Genomic DNA, 8,714 nt, shown 5'->3' on the forward strand with positions numbered 1-8,714 from the left:
TGCTGTTTTTATGTTATGAAATGGTTAGCATGAACAATTTTAAATTTTTGTTGTTGACTTTTTAGAACTTTTTACTTATGGGTAGGTAATTTCTTTTCCTATTTCATGTAGAGTTTTTATTGAGAATGCCAGACAAATGTTAACAAATACATTCTAAGCATTTTACCCTTTTGTAAAGATCACATGATTTTGCTCCTTCAGCATATAAAATTACACTAATAATTTTCATAGTTTTGAACCATTCTTGCATTTGGGGGATTAATTCTACTCAGTAATAGTGTACTGTATTTTATATTTTTTTATATAATGCTATGTTCAGTTTGATTATAAAATTTTTTGCTATTGTGTTTATAATAGGTTGAATTGCATTGTTTCACCTGTACTATCTTTAGCAGGTGTTATTTAAGATTAAGCTGGTTTTATGAACTATGGGAAGATTTACAACTTTTCCTATGAAGTAGAATAGTTTAAATATTTGGATGGATGATTTCTAAGGATTTGATTAAACTTAGCCACAAAGGCATCTGTCCTATTAACTTCTTTAAAGCCTTCTTTTTATTCACCTTTCTAGTATCTTATAAAGCATTAAGTATACTAAAATTGACCTCCTTTGGGATCAAGTTTAGTGATTTACATTTGTTGTAATATCAGTTTCCTCTGAGTTACCAAATCTGTTACCACACATTTTCTTAGGTCTTTTAGTCTCCTCCACAGCTATAGTTATGACTCCTTTCTCCTTTCTCATCTTTTATATTTTGCTCCTTCTCTTTTTCCTTTAATCAGAAGAGATTCGTTTATTTTATTAACCTATTTAAATAGCTGGGTTCCATGTTTATTTGCTCCCTTTGTGGCTCAGCTGGTAAAGAATCCTCCTGCAATGCGGGAGACCTGGGTTCGATCCCTGGGTTTGATCACTGGGTTGGGAAGATTCCCCAGGAGAAGGGAAAGGCTACCCACTCCAGTATTCTGGCCTGGAAATTCCAGGGACTGTATAGTCCATGGGATCACAAAGAGCTGGACACAACTGAGCGATTTTCACTTTTGCTTTCACGTCAATGTTTATTTATTTAACCTTTCTAGCTTTTTTGTTTATTTTCTATTCATAAATTTTAGATTATATATTTATTAGTGTATTCTGTTTTATTTCATATATATCTTAATTTCTTAGAATGGCTACATGGTACCTTCATTTTTAATCATCAGTTAATAGCAATGCCGCTTAAAGCTATAAACTTCATCTGAGTCTAATTCTTCTATGTTCCATAAATTTTGAGTTCTATGTCTCATTCTTTACTGCCTTGAAGACAGTTTGTAATTTCTGTTTTTATTTTCTCTTTGATTCAAGAGTTATTAATTTCTTAATGTGCAAATTTATTATATAGCTCTCAGGGAACATGATTTCTTAAGTCTGCTAAGCAGTGCAAGAAGGTTCAGCTGTATGCTCCCTTCTATCTGAGCAGTAGAAGTAGTTTGACAAGAATGTCCTTATCTGTCCGATTATTTTATAATTACCTATGCACTGGAGAATCAGTGTGTCTAATAGTTAAGACTATGGGCTCTTAAGTCAGACAGCCTGGTTTCTAAAATCCGGTCCTGTCACATAAATTAACTTCATTCAGCTCTGTTTTTATTCCTAATATATGGGAGATAATGCAGAATGCCTCATAGCATTTTGTGACAATCCAGTACAGGGATCCATAGAAAACTTGGAGTCAGGAATGCAGTATACATTCAATAAATGTGTACACTCAATAAATATTACTTATATTATAGTTGGATTCCCTGATGGCTCAGACAGTAAAGAATCTGCCTGTAATATGGGAGACCTGGGTTCTATCCCTGGTCGGATAGAAGGGAAGGTCCCCTGGAGGAGGGCATGGCAACCCACTCCAGTATTCTTGCCTGAAGAATCCCCATGGACAGAGGAGCCTGGCAGGCTACAGTCCATGGGGCTGCAAAGAGTCAGGCATGACTGAGCGACTAAGCACATATTACAGTCAGTTTTTTAAGCTCTAAGACCATGTGTATAAATATGCTTTGGAAAGACCATAAAATTAGGTAGAAATGTAAATCAGTATTAGTATTACTAAAACAAATAAGAGCAATGTGAGGATTTCCAAAACATAATTATGCTACATATAATTCCAGAGAATAAAATTGTTTGAAATTATATACAATAAAACAATACTGAAAATTAAGTTGAAGTCCTTCAAGGACAGGGTTGTGCCCCATCCCACAGTAAAGATCCAGAGTTTGGAGAACAGAGATGGACACAATGGAAAATAAAGCAAAACATTTTCTTGATTTTCTATGATTAAGTACTGTTCTCAGTAAATTCTTGCTGAACTACCCAGAATCAAGATTCTAATTTGTTATCTTATATCTCTCTGCTACAAAAAGGGTGTCTCTAAAATTACTTATGAAAACACTTTTAAAAATATCACTGGAGTAGTATAAGTCAAGATTCATTATCCACAAGCTAACGCACACACATACACAGAGTAATAAATCAAAAACCATGCAACCTGACACATTTTGAAAGACATTTAAAGCTCTGCCTCCATTTCCTAATGTAAAGAAGAGGCTTATTTTTTTAATATTAGAATGTCTCCATTTCCTTGGCATTTTGAATCCCTATGAGTCAATAACTTTTGCAGCATTATGCAAAGTGGTCTAAAAAGAGATTTTAAAAGTGGGGGCAGTGGTTTTTCATCTCCAGCCTTGTATGAGTTTAACTCCAGCTTCAGATTCCTGGCACACACTTAAAAAGTTTTTCAAACCGACATATAACGAGTACAATCCAACATAATGCAAATTGAGTACCTGAGCACTGAGGGGAAGAAAATTGAAGGAGCTATTAGCATGAGCGAAAACTCACCACTGATCCTCTGAGCTCCCCCAACACCAGTAGTTTTAAGACTCTGGAATGCTTACAAATCACCAGCAGAACTTGTTAAAATGCAGATTTCCAGCTCCAGCTCCAGAGATTCTGATTCAATAGGATTGTGATGGGAGCCAAGAATCAGAAGTTTTATTAGATTCATAATCAGAGGAAGGACATAATGTCTCTGTTTTTCTTTCTCTGGAACATGAAACACAAAATAATGTGTAACATGTAAAGACAGAGCATTGCCTTACTTTACCTCACCAAATGGGGAGGAGGAGATGAGACAGTTCATGAAGACTCATCTAGCTCTGTGATGCATATGTTTGTAAAAATCAAGGCCATGTGCATTACACAGACACTTCTTAAATGTAGCAAAGGCCCACACTGTCCAGATTTTCCACTGAGATATTTTCCATGGTGGTCGTTTAGTCACTAAGTCGCGTCCAATTCTTGCGACCCCCATGGAGGCTGCCAGGCTCCTCTGTCTGTGGGATTTTCCAGGCAAGAATACTGGAGTGGGTTGTCATTTCCTTCTCCAAGGCATCTTCCGGACCCAGGAATTGAAACCGGGTCTCCTGCATTGCAGGTGGACTCCTGCATTGTAGGCGGATTCTTACCGACTGAGCTACATTTTCCATGAATAAGACCTCGTTTATGGGCTTCCCCCGGTGGCTCAGCGGTTAAGAATCCGTCTGCAGTGCAGGAGATCAGGATACACAAGTTCGATCCCTGGGTAGGGAACATTCCCTGGAGAAGAAAATGGCAACCCACTCCAGTATTCTTGCCTGGGAAATCCCTTGGAAAGAGGAGCCTGGAGGGCTACAGAAGACGAGATCGCAGAGTCAGACGGATGAGTGACGGAGCACTACGTACTAACATGATTACTAACACCATTGCAAATTGTGTCATCATCACAAATAGATTGAAAGTCTACCAGCCAACCATGAAATATTTGCAAACAATAAGACATTGAAAGTCAGTATAATTAATGTAGAGAAATTATTTAGGAAAAGCATTAACACTAATTAAAAAAAAGAAAAAGAACATAAGACATTGTGTAGTGCAAGAAAAAAACTGGGTCAAAAAGCTTATGGAAAACATTCAAATCCTCTTAATATTTAAAGAAAAGCAAGTTAAATAAGGATTTCCGTTAGCAAAAAATGTTTAATGATAAAAACTCTCCTTAATGATACTATGAAAATGGACACTCTCATACAGTCCTGGTGTTTGTTTTTAAATATTTCTGAAAAATAGTTTGTAATATATATCAAGAACCTTTAAAAATTCAGATTATTTTAGTATTTCTTGTAGAGGAGAAAATGCCAAAGAAATAATAAGAAATTCAAGTAAGTATTGGTAAAAGTGCTCATTATAGAAAGATTATAAAAACAGTAAGTTAGAAAAAATCTACACATAAAAATGAGGTTATTGCATAAATTATGATATACTCATATTGTGAAAACTGTATACAGCCATTAAATTGTGTTTGTTTTTGAAGAACATTAAATGATATAAGAAAATGTCCAATATAAAATAATAAGCAGGGAGAAAAGGATTAAAACTACATATTTGGCAAATATCCCCAAAATTTATCTTTGCATACTTCTGTGTGCAAACACAAATGGAAGAACATGCATCAAAGTCTTGAGTGTTTCTCCTTATAATTCTCTACACTTTCTGAATATTCTACAATGTATCTGTGTTCCTTTCATGTTGATAACTGAAAAAATTAATACCAGGCATATCAGAGGTTCACAGGGAAGAATCTGTTCCCAAAATAAGCACTTCTATTTCCAACAAAAAGCAAATTTCACATGTATTTTAATATGTATTACTGGTGTGTGTGTGCTCAATCATATCCAACTCTTTGTGACCTCATAGACTGTAGCCCACCAGGCTCCTCTGTCCATGAGATTTTTCAGGCAAGAATACTGGAATGGGTAGACATTTCCTTCTTCAGGGGATCTTCCTGACCCAGGGACTGAACCTGTGTCTCCTGTGTCTCCTGCACTGGCAGGCTGATTCTTTACCACTGAGCCACCTGTGGCTTCCCTACATATAACTGAAACTAGGGCTAAATCAAGTAAAGTTCCCATATCATTAATAGAAATGATGAATCAGTGTGAAGACCTTCATGTACTGTCAATATTTATATATTCAGGAAAACCTCAAGCCATAATTATTTAAAGTTAATTCATCTCTCTTAAGAACTGAGGGAAAACTGACATATGAAAAAGTTGGGGGCCAACCAGAGAATGCCATCCCAGCTTGATTCACAGTTTTCTCCTGTGGCCTACACTGTGCTGAACAACCCCTGTAAGAAATATACCATGCCTCTCAGCCTCCCTCAGAGGCAAAGAGAATAAACACGTTTATTTTTCTGGGCTCCAAAATCACTGCAGATGGTGACTGCAGCCATGAAATTAAAAGACGCTTACTCCTTGGAAGGAAAGTTATGACCAACCTAGACAGCATATTAAAAAGCAGAGACATCACTTTGCCAACAAAGGTCCACCTAGTCAAGGATATGTTTTTTCCAGTGGTCATGTATGGATGTGAGAGTTGGACTCTAAAGAAAGCTGAGCGCCGAAGAATTGATGCTTTTGAACTGTAGTGTTGGAGAAGACTCTGGAGAGTCCCTTGGACTGCAAGGAGATCCAACCAGTCCATCCTAAAGGAGATCAGTCCTGGGTGTTCATTGGAAGGACTGATGTTGAAGCTGAAACTCCAATACTTTGGCCACCTGATGCGAAGAGCTGACTTATTGGAAGAGACCCTGATGCTGGGAAAGATTGAGGGCAGGAAAAGAAGGGGAAGACAGAGGATGAGACGGTTGGATGGCATCACCGACTCAGTGGACATGGATTTGGGTGGACTCCAGGAGTTGGTGATAGACAGGGAGGCCTGGTGTGCTGCGGTTCATGGGGTCGCAAAGAGTTGGACACGACTGAGCAACTGAACTGAACTGAAAATCTACAAGCAGGAAAGGCAGGGAAAGACTTTACTGGTTCCTAAACCTAGCCACACATAGAATAACCTGGGGATCTTGTTAACTATTGACTCCTGACCCCAGCCCTAGAGAGTCAGAAGACTGAGATGTGCATTTTGAACAAATATCCCAGGTGATTCTAACGAAGTCTAAGTCCCAGGACCAGCATTTGAGAGCCACTGACCTAATACCAGGGCTTCCCAGGTGGTACTATGGTAAAGAACTTGGCTGCCAATGCAAGAGACATGAGACACGGGTTTGATCCCCAGGTCGGGAAGATCCCCCAGAGGAGGGCATGGCAACCCACTCCATTACTCTTGCCTGGAGAATCCCATGGACAGAGGAGCCTAGCAGGCTATAGCCCATAGGGTCACAAAGAGTCAGATATGACTGAAGCAACTTAGCACACACACAGGCATGACCTAATACCAGGGAGGCAATTTAAGCCCCAAAAGATAAAGATCAATTACTTAATTAGTGACAAAGCATCTGTATGCCTTGCTGTATATGACCTAAATAATAACAGAAAGGAACAGAGATGTTCTTTCCTGAACATAAACTGTAATTAGTTTGAAAGGATGCGAGGGAAGGGCAAGAGGCTAAGGAGGAAGAAAACTTACTGTTGAGTATGCACAGGGTGGGCAGGTGCCCACCTGTAAATTAACCAGGAATTTGTGTGGCTCATACAAAAGTCCTGAATGTCAGAATGTTTCCTGTGATAACTTAGATAACTTAGTACCCAGCTCGAAAACTAAATAGCCACATATGGTGAGACTTTGGGATGGTTTATATCTTCCCATTATCATTTTTTACAGATCAGCTTACCAAAATTTACTAAAAATGCATTCGCTGTGTAATATTGCAGCTATTCAAGCAAAATAAACATTGACTTTTTATCCAGCTCTTTTATCCTTGGATGGCTTCACTACCTGAGCTTATAAAATATGGGGATTTAGTGAGAAAAAAAATCACACAATATCATCATGAATTTTCATATATCAAAGCAAAGGAATACTTTTTTTAAACTAGGCACCTACTATGTGCCGGGCACATTTAGTTAGTCTGCGTAAATCTTGTTAAGTAAGCCATCATTATTCCCTATTTTACAGATTAAGAAATAAAAAGAATGAAAAAAGATTAGATATTTTATTCAAAGGCACTAAACAAGAAAGTGACCAAGTGGGAATCTGAATCCAGATTTCTTGTGAGCTCAGGTTTTTGTCAATATAAGATATTTGAATAAAAAACTCAAAACATAGACTTTACTCTATATGCTCAGCTTCCCTAGTGGTTCCACAATAAAGAATCCACCTGCAATGTGGAAGATACAGGTTCGATCCCTGGGTCAGGAAAATCCCCTGGAAAAGGTAACAGAAATCCACTCCAGGATTCTTGCCTGGGAAATTCCATGGACAGAGGATCCTGGCAGGCTACAGTCTGTGGGGTTGCAAAGAGTCGGACATGACTGAGCAACTAAACCACAGCTTTCTAAATGCTAAGTTTTTGTCTGTACCTTATTAATAACTATAATTCTTGATTCACTATGTTCTTGCTCTGGAGAAGTAAAAAATATATTCTGCCTTAGATTTTTTTAAGTTATTTTATAATTTATGGAGAGACATTGCAGATCTAAAATCCCCTCCTTGGTATTTTAGTCCTTGAGTGACAATCTAAATTGGGCACTTGTTCTTTTTAAATAGCCACTGATTACAGGATTGAAAAGGCTTTGTTATATCAGAGTGGTCTAATTTTTTGAAATTTTCCTGTGGGTCACTGTATTCTTACATATGGTAAAACCTTTCTGAGAGGATTGTGCTGAAATCACAATGGAAGTTGCAACAGGAGTCTTATCAGTTGCTGGTTTCTTTTTGAGTCCAAGAGCTACCTGGGAAATTTCTCTCTTGAAAATCAGTCGGGTTTGGAGCAAGAAGAGAAGAAAGCCAATGACACAGTGGTTGTAACCAAGAAAGTGTGAAGTGAAGACAGTTTAGATATGTGTTGTCTTATCAAACTACTGCCTCTATCCAATTTAAAGAAGCAGCATGTTCTAATTAAAATTTAGGGGAATAGCATGGGAACAATTGTACCATGAGGGAGATCCTTTTTTAACACAGAATCATTATTTATAATTATTAGCTTTATTATCATCACCATATTCATGAAACATCTGAGTTCTGGAGAGGCTTTCAAAAGCATATTCCTTTGCAACATCAAGAGTCATGTTATATTAACCCCAGATTCTATAGACTGAACTTATTCCCAATAGGCTATTGTTACTGGAACTAAAGACAATAAGCTGCCTGAATGTACTGTGAAGTATCCATAGCTATGCATGTCCTGGGCACGCCTGAGTTTTTGTCCTTAGGGCTTACTAGGTCCCTGTGAAGCAGGAGCAACGGTGCTGTCTTCAGTAACCAGATTTAAAAAAACAAAAAGCAACAGTTGAGGAGTGTGTTTTCTGAAGTCACGTACTACCCCAAGGAAGAGGGATCTCAGTTCTTGACATGTTGACTGCAATGAGGATTCATTCTAGATCCAATTGTGTGCAGAAGAGAGTATGACAATGAGGTGGGAGAATGAGTAAATACAGATGTGTCCTACCCTTCTCCCCTCTGCTTTTCCTATTCCATATTCCCCAAAGGAGGAATGAGGGAATTCTAAACAGCCAAAGCAAAAGGGAACTGTGGAGAAGGTTACAGTTCTTGGCTTCATACAGTATTATAAACTAACAAAGTAGGTTATGTCTTTTGCCAAATTAGCATATACCTCCAGTGACCATTCAGATATAACGATATCTCTAAGCATTACTCCAGTGGGCCATTAATAGACCTCATTTTT

The sequence above is a fragment of the Cervus canadensis genome, chromosome 25 (genome assembly GCF_019320065.1).
Source record: "Cervus canadensis isolate Bull #8, Minnesota chromosome 25, ASM1932006v1, whole genome shotgun sequence".
Classification (NCBI taxonomy): domain Eukaryota; kingdom Metazoa; phylum Chordata; class Mammalia; order Artiodactyla; family Cervidae; genus Cervus; species Cervus canadensis.